Source organism: Bombus affinis, chromosome 17 (assembly GCF_024516045.1).
Source record: "Bombus affinis isolate iyBomAffi1 chromosome 17, iyBomAffi1.2, whole genome shotgun sequence".
Taxonomy (NCBI): Eukaryota; Metazoa; Arthropoda; class Insecta; order Hymenoptera; family Apidae; genus Bombus; species Bombus affinis.
This window is the reverse complement of record NC_066360.1, coordinates 5,293,229-5,320,575: the sequence shown is the minus strand read 5'-3', so window position 1 is coordinate 5,320,575 and position 27,347 is coordinate 5,293,229. Positions and strand designations below refer to the sequence as shown.

At 36.5% G+C, this 27,347-nt stretch overlaps 2 long non-coding RNA genes and 1 other non-coding gene across 4 annotated transcripts; 2 read left to right on the top strand and 1 right to left on the bottom strand.

The window, feature by feature from the left end:
• Positions 1 to 4,618: 4,618 nt before the first annotated feature.
• Positions 4,619 to 27,118, top strand: LOC126926363 (uncharacterized). Of its 2 annotated transcripts, none has more exons than XR_007714509.1 (5): positions 4,619 to 7,413; positions 22,941 to 23,073; positions 24,931 to 24,999; positions 25,061 to 25,273; positions 26,117 to 27,118. It is a non-coding gene; the product is annotated as an uncharacterized LOC126926363 (long non-coding RNA). The 2 variants fall into 2 exon arrangements; XR_007714508.1 differs by lacking the exon at positions 4,619 to 7,413 and adding an exon at positions 22,703 to 22,865.
• Positions 8,951 to 9,069, top strand: LOC126926397 (5S ribosomal RNA). The gene has a single exon (XR_007714533.1). It is a non-coding gene; the product is annotated as a 5S ribosomal RNA (ribosomal RNA).
• LOC126926373 (uncharacterized) lies at positions 24,580 to 24,966 on the bottom strand. The gene is made up of 2 exons (XR_007714520.1): positions 24,861 to 24,966; positions 24,580 to 24,725 (listed from the first exon to the last, which is right to left on the bottom strand). It is a non-coding gene; the product is annotated as an uncharacterized LOC126926373 (long non-coding RNA).
• Positions 27,119 to 27,347: the final 229 nt, after the last annotated feature.

Here is a 27,347-nt window from a genome sequence, read left to right as displayed (position 1 = left end):
CTTGCATAACGCGAGGAGTCCGTAATTTTTGCAGTTAACGCAGAATATTTTATCTTCGGTTACTGCGTCTTCTTTTTTTTTATTTTACACTTGCCTGCAAGTGCTCAGTGCATTTTATACAGCGGTAATTTAGGTTACAGTTTTGCGTTGTGTGACCTATTTGTTGGCATTTGTGGCATTGAGTAATGTCGTTTTTTTTATCTTTTCCCATGATACTACATGATACATGGTAATTGAGTCTATTTATTTTTAATAGTTTTCCAATACTGCTATTGGGGGATATTTGAACTATGTAGATTGGGAGTAGTATGTTGTTCTCCCTTGATTTTCTTCTCGAGAAACGCGACACTTTAATGAAATGTATATCGTCTATTTGTAGAGTTCGTAGATTCTTTTGAATTTCTGGCTCTGTGAAGCTACTGCCTAGACCTCTTAGCAAATATGTATGCTGTTTCTGAGATTTGGGTGTGTAAGTAGTGTAGAATGCCGTGTAGTCTTTTAAATTTTGTAGGTATATCACGGACTTACTTGTGTGTATCCTTTTGATGTGGAAATTCCTAACTTTTAGTAAATTCTCCGATAGTATCTTTCGGATCTTGTTGTTAATTGTTGTTAATTGTTGGAAGGGGGGCTGATCTCTATTGCCGATGCGGGGGCGTCCGTGTGGCCTTCAACGGGGTGGCTGGTGAGTAGTCCCTTACGTGCCTGTCCCTTCAGTGGCGATAGGGATAGGCCTTTTAATTTGTCCGATTGAGTAGGCTGCGTTTGTGGCATTGCCGGCTTCCTCGGTGGAGCGGAGGGGATGTTTATCCGTACGCCTTTGGAGGGTTGAGTTTTCGCGTCTTTTGTACGGAAAGTCTTGTGCTGCTGTTACTGTCTTTGGTTGTCTTTTGAATTATTATTTTCCTCTTAACCCTTGTTTTGTTGGGTTTATGGTGGGTTCCGCCTCCTTGATTTCAATTTCATTACATCTGTCTTCAATTTTTATTTTTGCTTATAGCGAGGGTAATACGAGCACTATTTTACACTATTTTTCACTTTTTGCCACTCTTTTTTTTTCCTCTCAGTGGATACTGTATAGATTAACGCGCACACTGTTAGGGCTTACGCCTGGTATTCCTTTAGGGCTTAGAGGTCCGACTTGCTCGGAAGTTCACGGTCAACTGACGACAAGAACGAGTGCATTCAGCGCGGTATGAGCGTTGGCTGAAATAACTAGTTTTCTTATTTGTCTTTGCTGGCCAAAAAAATAGAATATTTAAAGGAACATAAGTATGTGCAAAAATGAGATTGATATAATGTGAGGTAATATTCGTGTAATACCAAAACATTTATTCTTCTCGATGCTTAGGTTATAGATTTGAGGTGGATAGTTCGTGATATATGCTGAAAAAAACTAGAGTATAGTTAACAATATATTTATTCACAAATACTCTCGATGTACACTTTGAGTAGAGTTCGCGATTACAATTAGCGGTTCGCGCTTCGCGGTTACAAGTTGGACTTTTAGTCGGTGTGTTACGATGCGCGATACTAGTTCGGATGATCGCCCAAAATGTGTCGAGGAGCTCTGGTCAACTATCAACTACTCACTGCTAACTACCAACTGTATAATTTTTCTCGCCTCGTTGTACCACCTTACATAGCCCATCGTCCACGTCATGGCGTAAAAACACATAAGGCGACGTTTCTAGTTCGCGACAAACGAAAGTTTTCTTCGCGCCGTGTCGTGTGATCAAGTGTGGCCTGTTTTTCTTTATCCGTTCTTTTAAACGATTGCTGTTTAAACGATAGGCTGTTGTGCATAGATGCTTAATGCCGAGCAACCGGCATAATTCCTTGAATAATTTTGATTCGAATTGTCGTACTTTGTCAAATGTTATTTTAAAAGGCACGCCGAAACGTGATATTCACGTAGAAAGGGGAGGGTCGAGGCAACGGTTGTCGCTTTCATATCGACGATGGGAATGGCTTCGGGCCAACGCGAATGTTATGTGTATGTGTTCAAATCGTCCTGCTAACTCTCTGAATGTTCCGACGGGTGAGAATACGTGTCGGGTGACCTTACGTCGCTGACACGGGATACATACATACATTGCGGTGTCCGGTTTCAACAATCTTTGTTTATCGATGGCCAGACGGAACGCGTCGTCACCAGTTTTTGTGTGGCACGTATCCCTGGATGGGAAAGTCCGTGGAGCAAATTAAATGCGTCGCGCCGCAAGTGTTTCGATACGTACAGTCGTACAATGTCGCCTGATACGTCACAATATATTTCTACGCCGTGATCAAGGAAACGTATATCATTTAACCGTAACGCGGGTGTACCGGAGTTGACGATGTCGCGTAGTTCGTTGTCGTTTTCTTGCGCAGCAGCGAGAGCTTGATGATCCACGAACTTCCCTATCGTTGGCTACGCTATTATTCAGCCTCTTTATGTATCGTATGTCGGTGGTGAATTGTCCGATGTAATCGAGGTGTCGGAATTATCGCGGCGAACACTTATCGAGGTTTTGATTGAACGCATATGTAAGGGTTTATGGTCCGTAAAAATTATGAAATATCTCTTTTCTATGGCACGTCGAAATCGCTTGACCGCGGTGTACTTTCGCTGTGCGGAGTTCAAAGGTTTGGTAAGAAAGCCTAACGGCTGCCAAGCGTCGTTGACACGTTGTTGCAGGACCGCTCCTAATGCATAGTCGAATGTGTCTACCGCGAGGCTAACGGGCGCGCCGGGTATCGGATGCGCTAACATCGTGGCGTTAACGAGGGCGCGTTTCGACTCGCGCAAACAAGCTTCGGATTGCTCGATGGGCGCGTTGCCCTTTTTTCCTTCTTGTAACAGGTCATTGAGAGGTTCACAAATTTTTATTTTTCTTCTGTCACCCTTCAATATCCCCACTATTCTCGAGTTTATTAGGCGTCCGCCACTGTTGCCACGCACGTGTCACGTAAAATAAAAAACAGGAAATCTCAGATGAAAAGAAAAATAAAATGTAAAAAAAATAAAAAGAGAACACTTGGTTTACACTAATTACGATTTGGTTCTGAACTCCAGCCGCGACTTTCCAAGACTGAAGCTCTTACAATTTAACTTTCGATCGGATCTGTTTCTTCAATATCCCCACTATCCACGCGTTTGTTAGGTGTCCGCGACTGTTGCCACGCACGCCTTCTCGAACATTCGGCAGAAGCACCGTTGGGATATTGATGGTTCATTAGGCACTTCGCTTCGGCGATATACATTGTTGCCGAGTGCGCCACATCTTTATCTCCGGTTTTGAACTGAGCCGGTCGTGACACCGACGTCGCTTGTTTACTGTTTATGGTCTGCCTTCGTACCAGTCTTTTGTTTATACGCTATTGATGGCTTCAGTGCTTGAGAAAACAAAAGCGACCAGATGTAGCGTTTTCTGTAGCGTATTCGGGTGTCGCGTATTCGACTACTTGTGAAGGATCGTCGTAGGTATTTGAAAAGATATTCCAGAGGAAATAATAAATTGTTATAAAAATAATACAAAGAATGGTTTATTAAAAAAAAATTATTTAGAATGTAAAACTTTAAAGCATTCTATACATAGCTGAAATTGGTCGGGACAACTTGCACAATAAGTTGTTGTTTTCTTTAAATTCGTTTGTGCCTTTGTTCGGTCCATTCGACGTCTTTTATTTGCATAATATAGTTTGCATGCGCGTCTAATGCTTCTTCCGTCAAAGACAAGGATTTTTTGTATTTTCAGACAACCCTAATAATTTTGCAGCTAACTCTAAATATTCTAATATTTATATCCTTCCTTGTTCCTTCCTCTATATCGAGTTTGACCGGTCACTTCATGTTGCTGCAATTTTTGCTCTGCATATCTATTAGTCTCTGTGACTAAAAGATTTATCACCGAACGAATGTCACATCAACGAATAACGAAAACACTTCACTTGCGCTAATGTCAGACGGCAAATCCATCAGAAGTCCGCTTTTTCCGGTGAACGGAAATGTCTGTTGCCTGTTAGCGAATTCATCCCATTGAATATTGTTCAATGAATTATCAATAGTCGAATTTCTCTTCTTCGTCTATGGCAAGTTCTTCCAACATGTCTTCGAGGTCTTCGCTTGCACATGCTTCCTCAATATCCGAGCCCGAACTCGATGACATTCTATTTATAACTTCTTTTCTAAAATTCACTACTTCGTCGTCACTACTCTCCTCACTTTTAAATATATTTTCACGTTGATCACTGAACATTTTGAGGATGAAAAAGTCACTGATATACATCTCACAAGTATGCTTCTCGGCTAAATGAGAAACCTGAGACATCTGCCATGAGATCCCCCGGAACTCTAGCTGGGAAGCTTATCGCTTTCTCCATTTCAGAACTAAATAATCTTTTCTTTAGAATGAATCGAAGGCGATAAACAATGAATTCCCACTTGTCGCTCTGTTTACGTCTGCGTACCGGCGGTCGGATTTGGGCCCCGCAGGAAACATAGTCTAATCACGAACGTGTTAATTGTACGTGAGAAAAGCAGATTTCCCGTATCTTCCCGTAGTTGGAACGAGGACTGTTTGCCTGTTTGAAGGACTTTAGTTAACTAAATCCATAATTCTTAAATTATCTATAATTCTTAAGAATCTATAATTCTTAAATTATAGCGGGTCCTTAAGCTAGTTGAAAGTATCCTATGAAGATGTTTTGATCTGATGATCATATTGCCCGAAGGATAGGTTCTTTGCGTAGCAAGCCACAGGATAGAAACCATTGGAAGGTTTGCTGTCGAGTGCCGCTACAATGTCGGAGTTTGATCTGGTTCTACCTGGTGGTTGGTGTTCTAGAATGATAATGTAATCTCGTCTAGGTGAAGCAGTTGACTCCAGGTATGTTACTTCTGGGATCTTTGTTGTGTGGTTCACTCGAGCTGAGACCCTTCCTTGGTGGGTGAATGAAAAATTTCGAAAGCAACAGTTCTCGCCTGTGTGTCAGATTCATGAACGCTTGAAATATTTTACTTTCGCTCGTTCATTCGGAAGCTGGTTATTTACCTGTCCGAACCTTCCTTTGGCTTCGTTCGGTTTGCGTGATGCCAGTGTTATCGCTGGTCTCCGTGCTGCTTGTTTCTCTCTGATATATAGCTCCATTTCCGACGCGAGATTCTGAGCTTTGGTCAGTGTAACTGGTTGACTTAGATAACTTACTGTCCGATCTCTTCTTTCAGGTTCATGATGTACGTTTTTATTGTGTCGGTTTTTTCTTCTTCTATAGCGATTCTTCTTCTTACAGGTTTTAAATGTTTGTGTCGAATGGCATAAATTAGTTCGTTTAATTGTTGTCGGAAGCGCATATTTTATGATTGTACGCTTTCCGTGTTTCCCTGTCTAGTCGTTCTAAGTTTGTCGCGGCGAGTGGTTACTGTATTTGGGATTGAAACGCTCTGCCTTAATGCGGAGTACCATTCTTCATAATTTTCGATTTCAACGAAGCGGGTACTTCTTTTCTTATCTTCAACTATTTTCTCGACAAAAATTCATTTTAGAAGCAATGGTTTTTAGTAGCATTGGTTTCTCACGTACCTGAAATTCTTTATGGAGTTTTCTACGTCAACGTCGTCTCTTCCTTCCATGGTTTCTATTTGTTCGTTGGCAGCTTTAGCTGGTAGATTGCCTTGGTTTTCCGTAGAACTCCTTCGTGTTTGATAGGATGGTCCAACTGTTGGTTGCGCTACCAGTACAAGTTTTGCTGATATAACTGACACATCTTCCGAATCGTCGGATAATGTGTCTGATCCGGGGGTTCTAAACGAACATCCACCAGATTCGTCTACAGTGAGCATGGTTAGGCGTAGAATTTTACTGAGTATTCCTATTTCTTCTGTCCATTTCCTATTTTCTGTAGCTAACATTTTCAATTAATATTTCTTTCGCTTTTTTAAACTCTCGTATGTTATATAGATTCAGCACGTGTTTATCTGCTTGTATTCGTTATAATAGAATGATTCCTTGTTTGGAGTCTCTTCAGTGAGTAGTTGTACAGTGTCCTTCGGGTCTTGAAGGGTGATGTTTATTGGGGGTTTTCGCCTCTTTTTATTGAGGCTGTTGTTTTGTGGGTTGTTCCGTAGGGAGACTGGTGGCCTGTCTCGGATATGTCTGGTTTTTCGGTATCGAGGCTCTTGGGGAAAAGCTCTCTGCGTGATTTGTAAGCGCTGCATCTTGGACGTTGAGGGTTTCGTTGTTGATGATGTACCTCTTGGTCTGTTTATTATTCTCTCTCGTACTTATGATTTCTCTACCTGACTTGCCGTATGATTATTTGCCTTATTTCGTAGGTTTCCTTCTTTTACTTTATCAATTCTAAAGTACAGTTTGGCCTTATAGTTTCTTTTATATCTATTGTTTCGGAATGTCGCTGCATCTGCGAGTGTGGAGTCTCTTGTGATAGCAATACGTCGAATCTACTTCTTGTTGGCATTTTTACTATTGGCAAGCTTTCTGCTGAGTTCATGATTTCGTTTCTTCGTCTATATGCATCTCACATTGTGCTCTCCTCTAAAGTAGAAGCATCTACTTTCTTTACTGCTTTCTGCCCTTTTGTTCCTGTTCACCAGGTTTCGCGGAGGGTTGAGTTTCCGCATTTTTTAGAAGCCAAGGCTTGTATCGCTAAGAATTCTTGGTCGATTTTTGCATTTTTCTTTTATTGGCTTCTTTCACTCCGCTTATGGAGGGTACCGATTCATTGTTTTGGTCACCATATCCGTTGTCTTCTATCTTTTCTTCTTCTTTTATTTATCCGATTGTTTTCATAGTGAGGATAACACTTGCTCTATTTATCATTCTTATTACCAAATGGCATTGAGTAATTTGACTCACTCACTGGCAAGTCGTACGTGTGATATTTTTTTGGGTACTGCAGTCCGACTTGTTCGGCTTCCACAGCTAACTGACGACAACCAGTGCACTCAGAGTGGTATGAACGTTTCTTATTTGTTTTTGGTGCCAAAAAAATAGAATACTTAAAGAAATATGAAGTGGTGTAAAAATCAGTTGTACATTCAGATATATAAAAGTATGCGTGGCTTCAGTTTCAAAAAAGTAGCTATTGCTTCATGTACTTGTGGACTTGGAAGATAGCGAGGACGAAGCGGACGGAACTTCGTAAATTGATTTTGTTGAACCTGAAGTTTTGTATTTAAAAATTATGATGCTGCATTTATGACATGCTTTGCGCCAAAAATAAATACGGTTTCTACCACCGAATTGAGTTCTTAAGTTTACAGGAAGCTTCCCGTGTCTTCGACGTGACAAATTTGGCGATCCCCCCCAGGATACTCATTCTCAACAGGAAAATTTCCAACCAACTCTACGGACGTTTGGCAACCGAAGGACTACGATCATTCCAGTTGACACGAGTATTCTACGAGCTCAGGTAATATACCATACTGGCTTTCATACGCCATAGAAATCGAAGACCTAATTTCGATCCCAAATTTTCTCACATCACAATGACCCAGCCAACGACCACACCTTCAGCCGACATGAATTTGTCGCAACAAGTACTAGACCGACGATAAAAGACAGACAAGTTCAACCGGGCTCAATCCGCAATACAATGTTATGATGTTAGTATTTTGCTGTTGGTAGTTGGCGCAATGCAGTGAAACTCAGTGAAATATAGAAGAAATATTCGAGTATAGTTAACAAAATATATTTATTAACGTTTTGCGTAGAACTCACGGTTACTATTAACGGTTCGCGATTCACGATTACAAGTTCGACTTCTAGGCGATGCTTACGATAAAAATTTGGATAATAATTGCTCAAGATTGGTTGTGGAATTCTGGTCAGCTATAACTGTTAACTATAAACTATTGACTATCGACTCGCGACTGGCCCCTAACGGCTGACCTCTAACGACTGACCTCTAACGACTGACTCTCCGTCACGATGATGTTGCAGGGGAAAACTATGATGGGGTGTGTTTAAGGATACGAGATCATCGGATTTGTCGCGGAAAATCTTCGTTAGGAAAGTGGGGGAAATGGGTGTTGCTGTTAATTGGTTGATTTCTAGGTTGGTGGTTGAAGAAGGGGATGGTAACCGCCTCCGAGAGGAAGTTGCTAGTGGGAAGCATCGTGCGTGAGGAAAGCAGATTTCCCGTATCTTCCCGTAGTAGGTGATAGATTTAGGGACTGTTAAAAAAAGTTCTGAAAAAGTTCTATATTGTTGAGAATTGTGGATCTTGATGGCCGAAATATTGTTATGAAAACTTTGAATATACATTTGGGATTAATATTAACGTAGACATATATTTATTTTATAAATTTCTAGAATATTCATCGATGCACACTTGCACGCGTCTCAGTACTTTCTTCCACACCCGACCTTTAATCGACTGTTAACCGACTGAACTGTTTACATTCGTCTTTTTTTTTTTTTAACTTTGTTTATTAATTCCAGGATTTTTATATATTTGTTTTTACATAGTTTTTTTCCAGAATAAACGCTGAATTCTAATGGTACAGGCAAAAGTACCGATACGCGACGGTACGTCATAGCCATGCATTATTACTTTTTTTTTTTTTAAGAATGTTATTGTAACTTAAATTTAAGCCGCTGTTGCGCTGTGCTTATGTGCGATGTTTTTGTTTGTGTCCTGAAAGCCTGGACGCAAAAACAGGACAGTTCGCTAGCCTATTAGGGGGATGGGATGGGAGGGGAGGGGAGGGTATTTACATTCGTCTGTTTTTTAGACGCCGAGCGCACACATACCTCCACACACTGATACCCGCATACAAATATCTCTACTACGCATTTAAGCTAGTCCAGCACGCAACATTATACATATCTCAATATATATATCTAACTGCACGTCTCAAAATACCATTTTTCCTCATACATACATGTATGTTTTCTTAATTATTTTGTCTATTCGATATCATGAAATAACAAAACAGACTACTTCAGCTAACGCCCATACCGCGTTGAAAATACTCGTTCTCGTCCGATCACGAAAGTCAAGCAGCGCTGGGCACGGTTAGTACTTAGATGGGTGACCGCTTGGGAACTCCGTGTGGTGTTGGCTTTTTTTTACTTTACCAGCGCGTTTTCTTTTTTGCTGTCGTTGTTATTATCAGTTATTGTTTATTTGGGATTGTTTCCAGTCGATTGCTATCTCTTTTTCTGCTTTTATAAAGTGCAGTATATAATAAAATACAGCAATTTAGTGGTCTTAAAATTAATTAAAAAGTTACGCTATCAGTTATGAATAAATTGTGTTATAATCGAACGATACCACACTATAAACAAATATTAAAATGGATTATGAATTTTTAACTTCACTTTCTAGTTGTGTCATTTATCTTCAGTCATCTTTAATGTTTTTAATTTTACCTATATCTTTTTATACTTTTAATTTGATGTTCTGTATAAACAATATGTGAAATCATTAAACAAAATCATTACCGTAAAATATAATAGATGACTTAAATAATTTTTAGACTTTGTTTTTCAAGTATTTGTGAATATTAGTCCTCCTTACGTAGAAAAATCCACGGTGGACAGCGTATAGGTTGACCTGTGCGCGCTGGACAGAGAAGCGTATAGCTCTCGCTCTGGCGCGCGTGGTTGGCTAAGTGTTAATAAGCTATGGTCGTATACATCAAGAAAATATCTTTTTAGCATTAAACAATTGTCACTATATGTCGTATATACGCTTACTTATATTTTCCGATAATGTATTCAATATTTGGAATTCGGAATATGTCGTTTGAAAGAATGCAAAAATACATGTTCCGAAAATTGCGACACAAACCGAAGGACGATGATTCCCTGCGCACGGCGAAAATGAAGTGGAAAATGTAAAATGACATTTTTCGTTTTGTTTTCGCGAAAATCGATTATGAAATTGCCCCTACTTAACTTTATAGTCCATTTTCTTGAAAACGAAGCCAGGCAAGGTTTCACATATCTTTTTTGCCCTACAACATAATTGTATGTCTTGTAAATATTTTTTATTCAATAATATTTAATAACAAAATTGATTACTTCAAGCAACGCTCATACCAAGCTGAATGCACTTTTTCTCGTCAGAGTGTTGTGAACCTCCCAGCAGGTCGGATATCACTGGCCAAAAATACCAGGCCTAAGACTTGTTAATGAGTTTGCCAATTTATGCAGTGATATTCAATAACGAAAAGTGATAAATAATGCTCACTATGAAAAAAATCAAGAAAAGAGAAGGAAAGAGGATAAAAAGAATGAAAAGAGCAACCAAAAGAAAAATACTACAGCAAGAATGGATCAAGAACTTTTTTAGCGACACTAGCTTTGGCTCCCAAAGGAAAAGTACACTCAACCGTCCGCGAAATCTGCTGAACAGGAATAAAGGGGCAGAAAGTTGTAAAGAAATTAAAAGCAAAAAAGAGAATACAATAGGAGATGCATATAGTGGAAGAAATGAAATCATGAAACCAGAAAGCTTCACAATCGAAGTAGATTCGAAGTATTGCTACCACAAGAGGCTCCACACTCGCATATGAAGCAATATTCTCAAATAATAGATATAAAGAAAACTACAAGGCCAAACTATACCTTGAAATTGATAAAGGAAACGAACGAAAACCTACAAAATAAAGCAAGTAGGCATACGGCAAGTCAGGTAGAGAAGTCACAAGTACGAAAGAGAATAATAAATAGACGAAGAGGTACATCATCACCATCAAAACCCTCGACGTCGCAGACGCAGCGCTCATGAATCAAGCAGGGAGCCTTTTTTCAGCAACCTGGATACCCAGAAAACCAGACATATTCCAGACGGGCCACCAGTCTCTTCACGGAAGCACGCACAGAGACCACCGCCTCAAGGAAAAGATACGTAGACCCCAGTAAACATCATCATCCAAAACTCGAAGGACACTGTAAAACTCATTGAAGAGACTCCAAACACGGAGTCATTCCATATTAAACGAATACAAGCAGATAAACACGTGCTGTACCTATATAACATACGAGACTTTAAGAAAGCGAAAGAAATATTAATTGAAAATGTTAGCTATAGAGAATAAGAAACGGACAGATGAAATCGGAAAACTCAGTAAATCTCTATGCCTCATCATACTCACTGTAGACGAATCTGGTAGACGCTTATTTAGAACCTCCGCATCAGAAACATTATCCGGCGATTCGGAAGAAGTGTCAGTTATATCAGCAAAATTTGTACCGGTACTGCAACTAGCAGCTGGACCACCTTGTCAAACACGAAGGAGTTCTACGGAAAACCCAGGCAATCTACCAGCTAAAGCTGCCAACGAACAAATCGAAACCCTGGGAGGCAGCCACGACGTTGCTGTAGAAGACTCCATAAAGAATTTCAGGTACATGAGAAACCAATGCTACTAAAAACCATTGCTTCTAAAATGAATTCTTGTCGAGAAAATAGTTGAAGATAAGGAAAGAAGTACCCGCTTCGTTGAAATCGAAAATTATGAAGAATGGTACTCCGCACTAAGGCACAGCGTTTCAATCCCAAATACAGTAACCAATTGCCGCGACAATCTTTTAAAACGACTAGACAAGGAAACGCGAAAAGCGTACAATCATACAATATGTGCTTCCGACAACAATTAAACGAACTAATTTATGCCATTCGAAACAAACATTTAAAACCTGTAAGCAGGAGTATCGCTATAGAAGAAGAGATAATCGACACAATAAAAACATGCATCATGAACCTGAAAGAAGATATCGGACAATATGTTATCCCAAGTCAACCAGATTCACTGGTCAAAGCCCAGTACCTCGCGTCGGAAATGGAGCTCTATCATAATCAGAAGCCAGAAGCAGGGAGACCAGCGACAATACTGGTATCACGCATACCGAACGAAGTTGAAGGAAGAATTGAACACGTAAATAACCAGTCTCCGAATGAACGAGCGAAACTAAAATGTTTCAAGTGTTCATGAATCGGACACACAGGCGAGAACCATTGCTTTCGAAATTTTTCATTCACCCACCATCCAGTTCTGTACGTAATAATTGATCGCCGTGGAGTCCGATTTTCCACCAATTACGGAGAAAATTCTGTACATCGTTCGTTGCAATCATTAAGTTACTACACTAACAGCGCTTCGTAATGAACACTCAATACATTGATAAAGAACTCTAGCATAAGTCGAAATAATAAATTATTATCGTTAAGTCTTTTCATTGACAAAGATGGCATAATAATGGTTAGAGATGATTAACGTACGCGAAGCTGCCATCTCATACAGCTAATTATTCAAAAACAACATAAATCGCGGGTACACCGGGATTCAGGACACACTAAACGCAATCTGGCAATCCTTTGGGTCAAACAATGGCGACTATTATAGAAAATTATATATATTATATATATTATTAAAATTAATATATTAAAATTATATATTATTATTAAAAATATTAAAATAAAATAATAATATAAAAATTATATATATTATAGATATATATTATAGAATATTATAGAAATTGGGAAATATATATATATATATAATATCTGAATATATATCATATATAATATAATGATATATATATATATGTCGGAGATAAAAGAACACCGGAACCTTCCCTTTGAAACTTTGGGAAGATCCCTCAATACTGTAATCCAGATTCCACCATAGCCTTATTAAGAAAACCGTTGTCATTCGATCCGACTGTACTTATTCGAGATTTATGATAGTGAGCTCGGGCTCGAGGCGACAACCAGTCGTCGAACGTAGTCGCGGTCAAGGGGATGAACGTTTTGTTTAACCAAGGCAGGAAGTAACTCTATAACTCTCCTTAAAAGAAATGCTTGGGACAGGGTACGATGGTAAATGTCTCAATGGTTTCTGTCCCGTGGCTCGCCACACGCAGACTATGCTTCGAGTAAGACGATTACCAGATGTTGATGCGTCTCCACAGTACATGTTCGGCTAGCCCGAGGACCCGCTATAAATCTTAAGATCTATTTAACGAAAGTCCTTCAAACCGACAAACAGTCTTTGTTCCAACCACGGGAAAATTGGAGAAGTCTATTTTTCTCACGAACGACGCGGCCCGATGGCGACTTTCTCTTAAGGGCGGCTAGCACCCTTCCCTAACCACCAACATGGAAATTGACCAATTAACAATAACGCCAATTTCCCTCACTTTCCGAATGAAGACTTTTCTCCACGAATCCGATGATCTCGTGCCCTTAGACACACCCATCATAGTTTTCCTCGACAGCGTCACCGTGATGCAGAGATACTCTTTCGTACGATTTTAACGACGATACAAGTAATTCTCCGGTACGTAGTGCTTGTTCTGTGGCGACCTGGATATAACTTAGACTTCCACGAAGTATACACGTTCGACATCCCGTTGACCGCGGATTCGTTACCGGACCCGAGGCCATTGTCATAGCGCCGCGAGTATCTAACATTGTGATTAATTACCAACGCTGTAATACCACGCACTTGTGCCAATAAACTCTACCATTGTTACACCGCATCGATGGCCAATATCAACGAAGATTCATCGAACACCTCCACCCCCAATCCTATCGTCCAGCCGACATATATATATACACATGACCTTGTAATGTTCTTGACCGCTTCACGTAGAAAAAATCCAATTACGCGAAAGCCAGAATTCATTTTTGAAAATATTCAGCTGTGACACTTTACGTGTCTCATCCTGTAAGATCTATGTTATTTTAATTATAGAAAACATAATGCTGACACATTTTGCAAGTTTCTGCGAATAAACATATCGTCTCACGAGTTAAGGCAACTCTGTACAGCAATTAAATTCGTTTCAGCTTACCTAACTGCAAAAACAGCGAAATGCCTTTGTAAACGTGGATTGATTGTGAAACTTCCAGCAGTAGGATTCATACAGGATACGTATTGTGTATTCTGAATTTCTTTCAACGTCAATTTCGTCCTGTCGTACCTAAAATTCCATCAAATTGTTATTTCACGTTATTAATTTACAATAGCTGAGATTATGCTAACCTACTATTAAAAGCTGTAAAAACATCTGCCTCTAACGCATATCGTATAGCGAGAAAATAAAGAACATAGATAAAACTTCAGATGGAAATTAAGAGTCTACAGTATGATATTGAATTTTGAAAAGTAATAAAGGTAATGATAGATCTCAATTAATTGATCTTCTTAACATGTATTTTTAAATGAACGAATAAATAGTAAGTGTTTCGTTTACTTTGAATATGTTAATATGTTGGTTATATTTGCCAATCTAAAAAGTTGTGTAAGGACAAAACTAATTGGTCCAACACGATGATTCATCTTCTTTCAAGGTCATTCCTTTAAACTTTCAACATTATTGTCATTCCTTAAAATAAGTCTGGATATTTTTAGATACAATCATTGGTGTATTTATAATGCTATGGTACTTGCGCTAAAACCGATTAGTTTAAATAACATTTTAATCTTATAAAATTAATCGTACGTAATAGTAAGAAAACCAGAGCTCGTAACTATTACAGGTCAGCTTTTAAAAATTGTGATATAAGAATTCATCTTTGCTAAGATGATTTTGGTTACGAGTAACCAATCATTGTTGACAGGAATTCTTTTTACGATGGAAATTTTATTTTGATTATCAATAATCATTACCAATGGCGAAAATTTTTGTTTATTACGTTCGACCATATAAATAATGATAATAATCAGTAAGTCTTGCAAAATTAAAATTGAAATATTCTTATGCCAGTTGTTTTCAGATCCATGTTCATTATAAATAAATAATGCTTTTTTTTATAAATAATGGAAGAACGCATTGATGAGAATACAAGAAAACTATATAATCCCATTTAAAAAAAATCCTGCCTACTAAAAAATATTCAAAACATTGAAAACTCGAAGAAGTAGTCGAAGAGTAGAGTTGTTAGCGTTGTCGAGTTGCGAGAGGTGTTAGCGTTGTTGAGAGTAGAGTTGTTAGTGTTGTGGAGTTGCGTGAGTGGTCGAATTAGAATAAAATTGTTACATTTAGTTCCATATTAAACAGTCGTCGTTTTCTGTCTAACTAATATCCGTATAACTAATTTATTGTAAATAAATTACAAATTATAAATAGTATCAGGAAAAAATTTATACCTAAATTTCCACGATACTACAAGTGAGACAAAGTAATCTTCAAGTAGGAATCATCAAGGATAACCATAATGTTTGTTGTTTCGATTAACTTTGTCCTCGTATAATTCTTTTACGGATAGAAATAACTAAGTATTCAAAAATCCAAGGTAAACGAAACACCCTGTATATGTTTTTCTCTTGTCGAAAAGTGCCTTTGATTCTTACTGTGAACCGTTAATCTTATTAAATTACAACTTTTTATGAACAGAGATTGCTATTCTACTTATGTCGAAACTTTCTATAGATAAAAATAAGAAACAATGAAAACATTCGTTTTGTGAAGAATACTAATCGTCCCGAAGATTTATTACAGTAGAACTCCATTTATCTGAGTTGCACAAAACTAGAGTTTATGCAATAGGATTTCACTGGCTCTCTCCATTACATTGTAATTTCTTGTTTAAATTAGGAATTAGCCGAAGTGAATGGATTCTATCGTGAGATAGTAGTTTACCAGAATAATAGAGTTTAGATAAATGTAGTTCTAATGTAGTTAAATTTGTCATTCGAAATAATATCTTGCCAGTAGAAAGTAAAGAAATTGAACTTTCAGCTTTAGAATTCTATCGTAATATTTACATTATACATAATATTTGTATATACCATATAAAATAATTGTATATATAATATATTATAATAATATTTATATATACCAGTGATTGTAGTCAATATGCTGTCTAATGAGTGTATGAGGTTGAACGGTTCCATATGTATCGACTTCGGGCATATTCATATCATCGATGAAATAAATTAACTTTTTCATACCAGGTGGTCCATAATTTCTACCAGTCTTTTTCTCCAAATGCTTTTCCATTATTCGTTGTAACATTTCTTGAATATGTAATTAAACTTTTAATTATGTTGTAAAAAAGAACTAAATAGAAAATGTGACAATCAAGAAACACTAATGAACAATATTTTGAAATCGAGAAACAATATGTAGCTTTCTTTTTTCTTTTTTATTAACACATTCGGTACGGATGGAATCTACAGTTGCCAACATGGGCGAACCTCGCTTTGGGAAATATAGTCCCAAGTCTTTTCAATCAATTGCCAATCTTTGAAACATTGTAGAGGGAGTTCATATGTCTTGTAAATAGATAAATACAGCCACAAGAGAATTTGCCTACACTAGTGATATCAGTGAGGACAGGGTTTGAAATTTGTTAAGGTCTTATCTTTAAATAGGTTTTTTGTAAACAACTATGATTATAATTATAATTCTGTAAATAAAATTTTGCAAATCATAATAATAATTCTACAAATAAAGCTGCAAATTATAATAATTCTGTAAATGAACAATGTAAATAAATATTTGTAAATAATAATAATAATTTTGAAAATAAACAGTTGAAATATTATATGTATAGATTTCATAACCTAAATGTATCCCACAGAAATATTTTTTTCAGAAACCATAGTTTATATAAAAGGCTTGTCTAAACGACAAATCCCACTCCCATACCAAAATGTGGCAAAAAGAACATTTTCTATTGTTAAATATCTTTTGCAATATCTTTTGAAATATAACGGCATATTGATGCTGAAAGTATAAAAAAAGAAAAATTCATTTCTCCAAATTCTCTTTGTCGGAAAAGTTACTACGAATGTGTTAAAAAAGTCTTAAAGAATCAGAAATATAGAAAATATAAAATATAGTTTTCACGTAAAACTTTGTTTCCAAGAAAATTTATTATTAAAAGAACTTGAGGAGCGTGTAAACGGGTAACACGTAGCTCGGTTTAATCGACTGTTTACTAACAGGTTTTTTTTGCTTTGATTCTCTTTCTTGTATCAACAGTTTGGAAGCGCGACGGTCGACAACGATTCTCACGTTATTTTTTTTCTATTTTTGAACCGATTTTTTGTAACAAGATGAAACGCAGACGTGAATAGAAATATTAATTTACTGTGGCATTTGTTGACACTTACGAGACAAATATTTGAAAGCGATGCATTGCGATGGTACATTGCGATGCATTCTATCGATACTTAGGTTTCATGGTACATGTACAAGGTGCATAGATCGGTATCGGCGAATCGTTATCAGATGTAACTTTGTATCGATGCAGGAATTAGGATACTGTCAGTTGGTAAGTAAGCCCAATTGGGATACAAGTTTCAATATGTAGAAGGCAGCACTGGTACCAAATATAATTTACGGTAAATTCTCATTATTATATTTTGTTTTTCAATCCTTGGTCAATTTTTACCGAATATATGTTAAAGAGCAGAATCACCCATATAATATAATGGCTCGGTTCTTTTGATCCAGTCTCTTTAATAACGCGGAATTAGAAAATCAGATTCTCTCAATTAACGACCTTTTTACCCATTTCCTTTTAGTCTTTAATTATTTATTATAATCAACATATTTCTTATTATTGATAATAAAACTTGAGTACACTGTAGTGTACTGTAGTGAATAGTACTGTATTGAATAGTAATTGATATCACGCTACAAATTGAAAAGAATCTGATAAATTGAAACTGATATAAATTTAATGAAACCTAGATGTCCATGCATGCATTGCAACATATTGCAACATATCTAACCTATATTATAGTTATATTAACCTTAAAAACAATTTTCTCGGAAACAAAATTTTGCATGAACAAATAATCTGTATTTGACATTTATTTTTTTATAGTACGGTTTTATATTTTATATAAACAGAATATTTGAAATTAAATTCTTTTAAGTTAATAAAAATATATATTTATCTATATAATTAACTGCTCTTTAATACCGATGGCAGTTTGTGAATTAAGAAAAGATAATAATTGTGAAACATCCGTTTAAAAATTTTCCTGAAAATAGAGTTAAGCTAACACGGTAGAAGTTTGTTTATCTAAGTTGGTTAGAGGACAAAATATTGCGAATAGCCGATAATCGAATTCGGATAATAAAAACTCATTTGCTACCTCTATCAACTACTGCTAAGTTTCGATAATAAAAATTGACGTTTAGATATCTGAGGTTGATTAATAATTTCAACGTAAACTGTGTTAAATTATATATCAGTTTAAAGAAAATACACCGACATGTACGACTCTGGATACGCGTTCGTATAACTGAAAGTGTGGTGCTCAAGTGTAGTTCGGATAATAAAGATTCAGTTACCAGTTCGCATAACCAACCGTAAACAAAAACTGGTTCGTACAAACGGGTTTCGGATAAACGAACTTCTAACGTGTGTAATAGTAATGGTGCAATTCGCCTAAAATATAAAATTGTAGTTATTAGGAACATTATATAACCATTACAGAATAATCTCCTCGCGGAGGTTAAAACTGCGTTGATAAAAAAAATTATGTACTCACTACCAGTGTATATAAATATCAATGGGAAATAAAGGTCTACAACACATTTCGATCAAAATTGAGTTAACAATACAGTATGATTTTACAGTCTCTATAAATCATTTTAGTACACACAGATTGCCGATATTGCAGTAAAAAGGTGATGTAATTTTGAAAGCAAGAAACGTGTTAGGTGTTTGAAATTTGTGGAAAAGGGAATTATAATAATAGGAATTATAATAATTTTATCTAATTAAAATAGTTTTAGTTAAGTAGTTTTGAATTATTCCGCTTCATTGTAATAAATACTGAAATAAAATGTATCATTACGCCCTCTAGCTGTTCTGTTAAGTCTTTCAATGGAACAAGCGTCTAAGGTACAGGAGAATGTCATCACAACATTAAAGAGCAGTGTAACCTATAAACCGATTTATCTCGGAATGTGTCAAATGTGAATTAGACCCTTATTACCTTTGGTATTCAATTAACTGAATTTTGATTACCGGATGTAGTATAATAATTAAGAGGCACGTTGGCAATATTATAGGTATCCGGAAGAGATGCAAGCTTTTCGGCAATGATTACACTTTTCCCTGATCCCGCCGCACCTATCAGCATTACCGGCACACGTTGTTGTATGAAAACATCCAGGAAAAAGTGTAGGCGGGCAGTTTCTCCAGTTGACACCAAAGTAGACTATGAAATAAAATCGTTTATGAGAATTTGAAAGGTTTGAAAATATTCATAAAAATATTCAGACTCTGTACAGTCTATTTCTATCCTCTATACATTTTTAGTAAATATACAGTAACCAATTTAATAATAATATACAGTAACCAAATAATATACAGTAATATTATATCAAATAATATACAGTAACCAAAACTGTATTACATTACGTTACACTACATTATACAGATAATAGTAGAAAAACATTTTCGCACTTTTTCACGATATTTGGCCTATAACTGTAATAAATTTAAAGACTTTCACATCTTTTGATTCAGCATGTATATAACTGTTTTATGTCTTCAAAGCGTGTTGTTTAAATCTTCACTATAGGCTCAGGTAAAAATTGTAGACAAATTAAAATTTATTCTTTTGCCTGTACCACCCTACAATTAGAATTCAGAGTTTATTCTGGAAAAAAAATCATGTAAAAAAAATCATGTAAAAAAAATATGTAAAAAACCTGGAATTAATAAACAAAGATTTAAAAAAAAAAGAAAAAAAAACGGTAGCGAAGTGATTAGCGCTCTAGGTTTCGAACACTCGGGACCTTTTTTTTTTTTATCTTTGTTTATTAATTCCAGGTTTTTTACATATTTTTTTTACATGATTTTTTTTCCAGAATAAACGCTGAATTCTAATTGTAGGGTGGTACAGGCAAAAGTACCGATACGCGACGGTACGACGTAGCCATGCATTATTACATTTTTTTTTTTTTTTTTTTTTTACGCCTATTATAGTTAGTTAAATTTAAGCCGCTGTTGCGCTGAGCTTATGTGCGATGTTTTAATTTATGTCTTGAAAGCCTGGACGCAAAAACAGGACAGTTCGCTAGCCTATTAGGGAGGGGCTGGGCGGGGATGGACTGGGAGGGGTGGGGAGGGGTGTTCTGTGGGATTAGTATAATATTTGTTTATCTATTTACATATTTACATATTTACATATTTACACTTTTATTCGGTGAGCGTTGCCGTTCTGTAGCTCTTTATCTTGTTGTTTTTTGTTGTGGATTCCGTATCCACCAATATTTTTTTGTGTTTTTTCTGTGTTTGTCTTCTGTATCCTTTTGGGGGAGGGCCATGTTGTATCTCCACCTAGTGTCTGCCGTGCGGCCATCTAGGTTTTCCTCGTATTGAATAGATTTCATTCCTATTTTCCTTTGCATATGATAAATTATGGGTATGTTGTTTTGGTCTTGGAGATAGTTTCTTTCGTCTAGGTATAGAAAGGCTTCGGGGGGGATGTAGCCTGTTAACAGCGTGTTTTTGAAGTATGCGTCGTTTGGGTATAAGCAGCCGAAGATTAGGCTGTTTTCTTTGATCTTCGCGGCTTGCGAGAAGTGATTTCTCGTTAGTTTTAGGATGTGACAGTCGATGCGGTGGATGTTGGCTAAGTCGTATATTATTTTGTTTTTTACGTATTTTCTGTATCCGCTGTGTTCAGATCTGTAAATGCTCAGGCAAGCTCTGATGCATTTTCTTTCAAATATGCGAATTTTTTCCATTATTGACGCTGGTATGTTGTACCATATTGGACAGCCGTAGGTTATAATGGGTCTTATTAGCGATTGGTAGCACATGATTTTTACTTTGCTATCGAGAAGTCTGGAATAAAACAGCCTTTTTGTATTCCAAAAAGCTTTGCTGGCTTTGGAGAGTTGGATTTCGATGTGTTGCTTGTAATTTAGTTTTTCATCTATGTTTATTCCTAGGTATTTTACGCAATTTTTGTGTGGTATGAGGTTCTCTTCGTTTGCTTTTTCTTTTAGGCGGAATTTCCTGACTTGTTCCCTTTCTGCTGGGCCGATTTTGCTTGTCATGGGTCTGAATAGTATGGTTTCGCATTTGCTTGCGTTAATTTTTAGTTTCCATGTATGATAGTAATCGCTGATTTTGTTGAAGAGTTCTTGCAGTTCTGTTCTTATCGTTTTGGTTTTGCGGCCTGTTACGTAGATGATTAGGTCATCCGCGTAGGCTATAGAGCGTTTGTGTGTGGATGTGTTGAGGTTAAAGAGGTTTAGTAAGTCGTTATTGTAGATGCTGAAGAGTAGCGGGGAATTTACTGTTCCTTGTTGCAGGCCGTTCTCTATGGAGAATTCTTTGCTTGAAGTGTGCGAGCCGTCGGTCATTATGAAAGTTTTGTTTGTTATCATGTCCCATACTATTTTGATTAGGTATTCGGGGAAGTTCTTTTTAATCATTTTATAAATGAGCCCTGGGATCCAGACGGTGTCGAAGGCTTTTTCGATGTCTATTAGGCAGGCGGCTACTCGTTGATTTGCGTTAAGTGCCCAGCAGATATCCGACGTAAGTTTGTTTATTGCGTGGATTGTGGAGTGTTTGTGGCGGAAGCCGAATTGGTTTTCCGGGATTATCTTATTTTTTGAGCAGAAGGCTGCTAGGGGGTTGTTTATGATCATTTCGTATACATTGCTTATGTTGGGGAGGAGGCTTATGGATCGTAGGTTTGCAGGTGATGAGCCGTCTTTATTTTTTTTTGTAATGGCTATGAGTTTGGCTTTTTTCCATTTTTTGGGGAAGTACGTGTTGTTTAGTGCGTTATTAAACAGTACTGTGTAGTACCATTTTATTTTGTTTGGTAGGCGTTTGAGCGAGATGTTTGGGATGCCATCGAAGCCGGCGGATTTTTTGTTGTTTAGCGTGGAGAAGATTGTACTTAGTTGATTGAAGTTTGTAAAGTAGTTTATTTCTGGGTCGGGCTGTTTGGGGTCGTCCGATGTGTTTTCGTTTGAGAATGTGCAGACTGTTTTGTTTAGCGCTATGCCTTGTTTTATTTTATTTTTTAGTATGTTTGTTTCGGCGATGATAATTCTGTTTAATTGTTCTCGGCCCATGTGTTCGTTTTGTGTGTGAGTTTTGGCGAAGTGGGTGCCGATAATGTCTAGTTTTTCCGTTGTTTTTGATATTATGAAGTTGCCCTCTGTGTCTTTGTTGGTGTTGTGTATCTCGATGCCTGCTTCTTGGATGAGGGAGGCTTTTTCTGGAGGCAGTTTGAGGGGCCGGATGGAGTTTTGTTCCTTTGGTCTAAAAATTTGATTTATCTGCGGGAACATGCTAGCAGAGTCTTTTTTGGAGATATTTTTTATTTTATTTGTCCAGTATTGATTTATAGAGTTTGCGAATTCTTGTTTTAGTTGTGATTTTATTTCGTGTAGCAGGTACTTTAGGAATTCTATGTCTTCTCTTTTGTCGTAAGAGTAGTTGTGTCTTAGGTTGTTTAATTTAGATAGTATGTAGCTTTTATCTCGTTGTAGTTTTTTTATTTTATAGTTTATATATGGCTTGCAGGAGTCTTTTTTTTTTAAATGTCGGTACGGATTCTTGTAGGGCGATTTGTATATGTTTTTCTTTTTCGTCTATGAACGAGTCGATTTGTCTGTCTGTTAGGTTGACATTGTTGTAGATTTTTAGGTCGCAGTTCTGTTCGAGCAGGTTTTGGAACTTTTTCCAGTCTGTCTTTTTGTAGTTGTACCTGGGTGTTTCGGTCTGCGTTTCGCGAACACTCGGGACCCGGGTTCGCTTCCCGGCGCCCGTGATATCCTACTCTTCTGCCACGCATCAAAATAGAATAACTAGCAGTGTCCCAGCAGCGACATCTACAGCCGGCAACTACTACTATCATTGACAACAACATAACACACACACACCTCTACAACATCATTTATGTAACTATGTATATAGCTATATGCGTCACACATGCGCATAAATTTTTCTCATGTTGTCATTATGTTTATTTGTAGGCTTATCTGGAGAGTTAGTTAGAAGTTATACTAACTAGAGTTCGAGTCATGATTTTCCCCAGCAAGTGCGCAGATCTGTTTATACCGTGCTCGGAAGTGTTCATCTGATTTTCACCAATTACTTTACATATTGGTAATGAAGTTATTTTTTTGTAATAAATATTTATAATACACACTTGAGAAATCGTGTATCTTGCTCATTATCGTTAATATCAGTTTATGTCAATCATGCTAATTATCGATAGAAATGATACTATGTGCTTCCTTTCGTGAGAAATTGAAATGTGCTAATCGTGATCAAGCGACTGAAATCTGCTACTTTTCGTAACGTACGTCAGTACGTAACATTACTATGACGATATTATTCCTAGACACTTATAATATTAAATGTAAATTATAAAATGTTAATCAAATTATTTGGTAACTTTTAACGAGACAAGGTTACAATAGGAACATTTCGTCGAAACAAAAATATTCATGTTGTACTATTATTTACTTAAATGTTCGTGGTATACTTAACCTTTTGTGGTCTTTTTTCTTTCAAATTTAATTCAATTGAACTAAATTTTTAGTGACGTCCGATTCTATACATATCTTCGCAATCTTTTTTCAAAATTTTCTTAAGATGCCCCTCGACATGATATGATATTTACAGATTAACCTTTGTATACATATATTATATTACATATATTTGGTTACATTTAATGACATAGAAAATATTTCACTGTTTGTTTTCATAGAAAACCAACTGTGCGAATACTTCTATCTTACACTGTGTATTGTATTATTACAAAAATATTTATTAGCCAGAACTTTTTGTAGCCATTATATATATATATATAGTTATCTTATATATAAACAGTTCATTCGTTTACATTGTATCTACAGGGTATAAACAAAAAAGTGAGCGCTGCTTGCAGGATTGATTGTTGATACGAAGAGAACAATAAAAAAGTTGACGTAAAAGTATTTTGTTTCAGGATCTTTTTCAGGTTATAAGTTATATCATTTACATTAATTTTTTACCTAACCTTTTATCTTTTTACACTAAATTTAACCATTTTATATTATTTTCCTACTATTGGCAAGAATGTTGTATCAGATGCGTCGAACTTTCCTTATTAGCTTAGTCACACTGTCATTCTCTCCAAATCCTTCACTCTCAAGGTTCAAAACAAATAACATTCGATACAGATGGAAGACAACCACTTCATCCTTTGTCCCTAAGTGAGAAACGTAAAGTGTGAGTGAGATAGAGAAGAAACTCTCTTTGTGTTTAAAATCAACCTTGTAAGTAACGCCCACTTTTTTAAATTTTTATTTTGCATGCTATTATTGGGCTATTAGCCCTTTCTGAGTCATAAAGCACAAACGATCTATGAAATAAGCGATGCGTTTAGAAGTTAGCGAAGAACAATTTAGTCAACATGTATTAACCCTTTGAGTGCTGTGGGCGCATATAGGTGTCTGGCGAAAGCTATCGATGTGGACTAAGGACATATATATGCGCTTTCTGTAAGTGCCCGGCATGGGCTAAGGACGCATGTATGGGTTTTTCAATTTTTCCGAACACCTACGCAGAAGTAATACTATTACGTTTGTGTGAAATAAATATAAATGCATTGCTTACGGCAGTAAACAAATGCCAATAGTGGCTCGTTATTGTTGAAGTGGTCACCACTTGTAAGAAAACTCCACATCTGGTTTTTTTAGTTTTCTCAAGCACTGAATTTTTCACACACAACTAAATTATTAACTTGTGTTATATTTACTAAATTTAGTTTTCTAGTTTATTGTTTTCTAGTTTATTAGCCAAATTCTAGTTAACTGTAAATTTCAATGTTTATAATAAATAATTAAAAATAACTGAAAAATAACGCTCTTGAATCATTTAATCTCGTGCAAAAGAATTACTATAACTTATTACGATTTGCGCTTTGAATAGTCAATCGACAGAGTTCAGTCTAACGAAAAAGTATTCCGTCCACAGCGATCGTCAGCGCTAGACGCGCGCCGTCCGTACGGACGACATAGGCCGCGAGTAGTCAGCACTCAAAGGGTAAGGTAGAAACACCGAGAGGCTCGTAACATTCTTCACTTCATAGCTTTTTAATTTTTAGACTGAAAGTTTTTATTCGAGGATCAACTACAACAGAAGACAGCTACTGATCAACCATCGATATCAAATTTCCAGAGTTAAGGACAGAACGATTTCTCTATCCTAGCTTGAAACAGACTAATCGAATAGCCAAGTAAATTTAGATTTGACACGTTGCCTTCTAAAGGAACTTGAAAATACCATTTTCATTGACATACTAATATAAATTAAATAGGTATATGCTTGGAATTAGACGTTATTTATAAGCAGTACTCTCATAGAATTCTATACAGGCATTTCTATTTTAATGATTCTAAAAAGATATTTATGTACTTATATTATACGCAATTTATGTTACACGTATTATATTATATTTATGTACTACGTACTTAGTAATGTTTTGAAGTACTTTCATAGTTTTGAAGTATTTATAATGAAGATAACAGTGAAAAGATAAGAATGGCATTATATTATGTAGTTATATAAATATATATATATATATATGTCGGATTTCGTTAGAAATTTTGGGCGTGAAATAATTAATAAGTATAACAAAAGCTATTGACAATGTTCCTGGGCTCAATAACGAATCCACGGTCAACGGGTAAACTCTTTGTACAATGGAATACATTTTGTAGCACGCAGACACGACAACTCAGACGCTGGGTTACTTTCAGACCCCCTCCAAGTCAATGACAGAAAATTCTCCAAGGAGATTGCAAATAAAAGACAGATACAGTCACACATGTCAAATACATATCGATCGGGAATATCAACAAATTCCCAAGCGCCGTAGCTAGGCAGTCCCGCGTAAACCAACATTGCTCCTGATCGAGACTCGGTTGTTTATACAGCGTGTCCTCAACATCGGTACCTCCTCTGTAAGACATTTCGTTCATCTCGTGACCTACGTTCGGCGACCAGTTATGTCACCTCGAGCCCAAGTATTGGGGAACTTCCTAAAGAAAGGCCCGATGTCCCTACATCTCCGACATATATATATAAATGATAATTACATAATATAGTAATAATACAATAATAAATGATATAATAATCATTATGATTAATAATCATATAGGACATAAAGGATTAAGGAACGGACGAGGAGAACTGATAAATATAAGATGCCAAGACAAACTACAGCGCGTTGCAGAAGTTGTCGACAGACAGGGCACACCGCGAAAAAATGTCACATGCATTTATGCGTCTATTGTGACAAAGCAGGACATATGGAAGACGAGTGTAGAACCTTGATGAAAGATAGTGAAAATGGACGGAGGACTGTATCGCAGATTATCGAGTGTTTAATGTCTCCTTCGAATTCGAAAGAAGATACAAGACGCAAACCACAAGTATATCGCCGTGAGAACCAAACTATAAGCCGCAAACGATGCAACCCGAAGTCTAATAAGAAAAAGATAGACGCATCTACAATAGGGCATTACCGTTCAAAGTTAATAACTTCTTATAAAAACGTTGTCGAGATCAAAGTTTTTTGGTTTAGGTCGTACTAGTTTTGACAACTGCGTAACGTTGATGGATACATCAATTACATGGCTCATTGCGCATCGCCATTTTGTTGAGAATAAATAAAAAAGGTTATATTTCTGTTCATTAGTAGTCATATGATAAATGCCGTGAAACAAATTTTCTATCGAATTCATAGACTCGATAGAAATAAAAAAATGGAAAAGAAATAGTTAAAGAAGCGTATGGCATTTCATGTGTCTGATTGTATTCGTCGCTTAAAGTATGGTCCGCTGGTCTGCCAGGTGTTCGTGGCAAGCAGAGGTCAAGCAGAATCTTTTGTTTTTAAAGTACGAACCATAAAGTCATAAGTATTAATTTATTAACTTGTACTCAATGTTATATGTAATTCATTGAAAGGTCTAATTTGTGTATTACATGGCGACGGGTATATGTGATTTCGGATAACACTATTAGTTTAGAGGTTCGCTCAGCTTAAAACTCAATGTACGTCATTATTTTATTGTTATAATAAGTATGGGTATTGCTGGGTGCTACCTGTTACTTTTCGACGTTATATCGGGATAAAAATAAAGTTAAATACGTCTACAAATCATGCGTGTTTCTCTCTATCTCACGGGTTTCCAAAATTAGAATTACACTGTTCTCATATTACCTATTATATTTTTTATCAATTGATTCTTCAGCGAGTTAACTTCTGAACCCAAATTCATTGTATTCTTTATCGATGGAAAAGGACCAGCATTATTAAAGAATTCAAATAACAATCCTATTATACAAAACGTAGTTGGTAAGTTAAATTAAATCATCATATTTCGTAC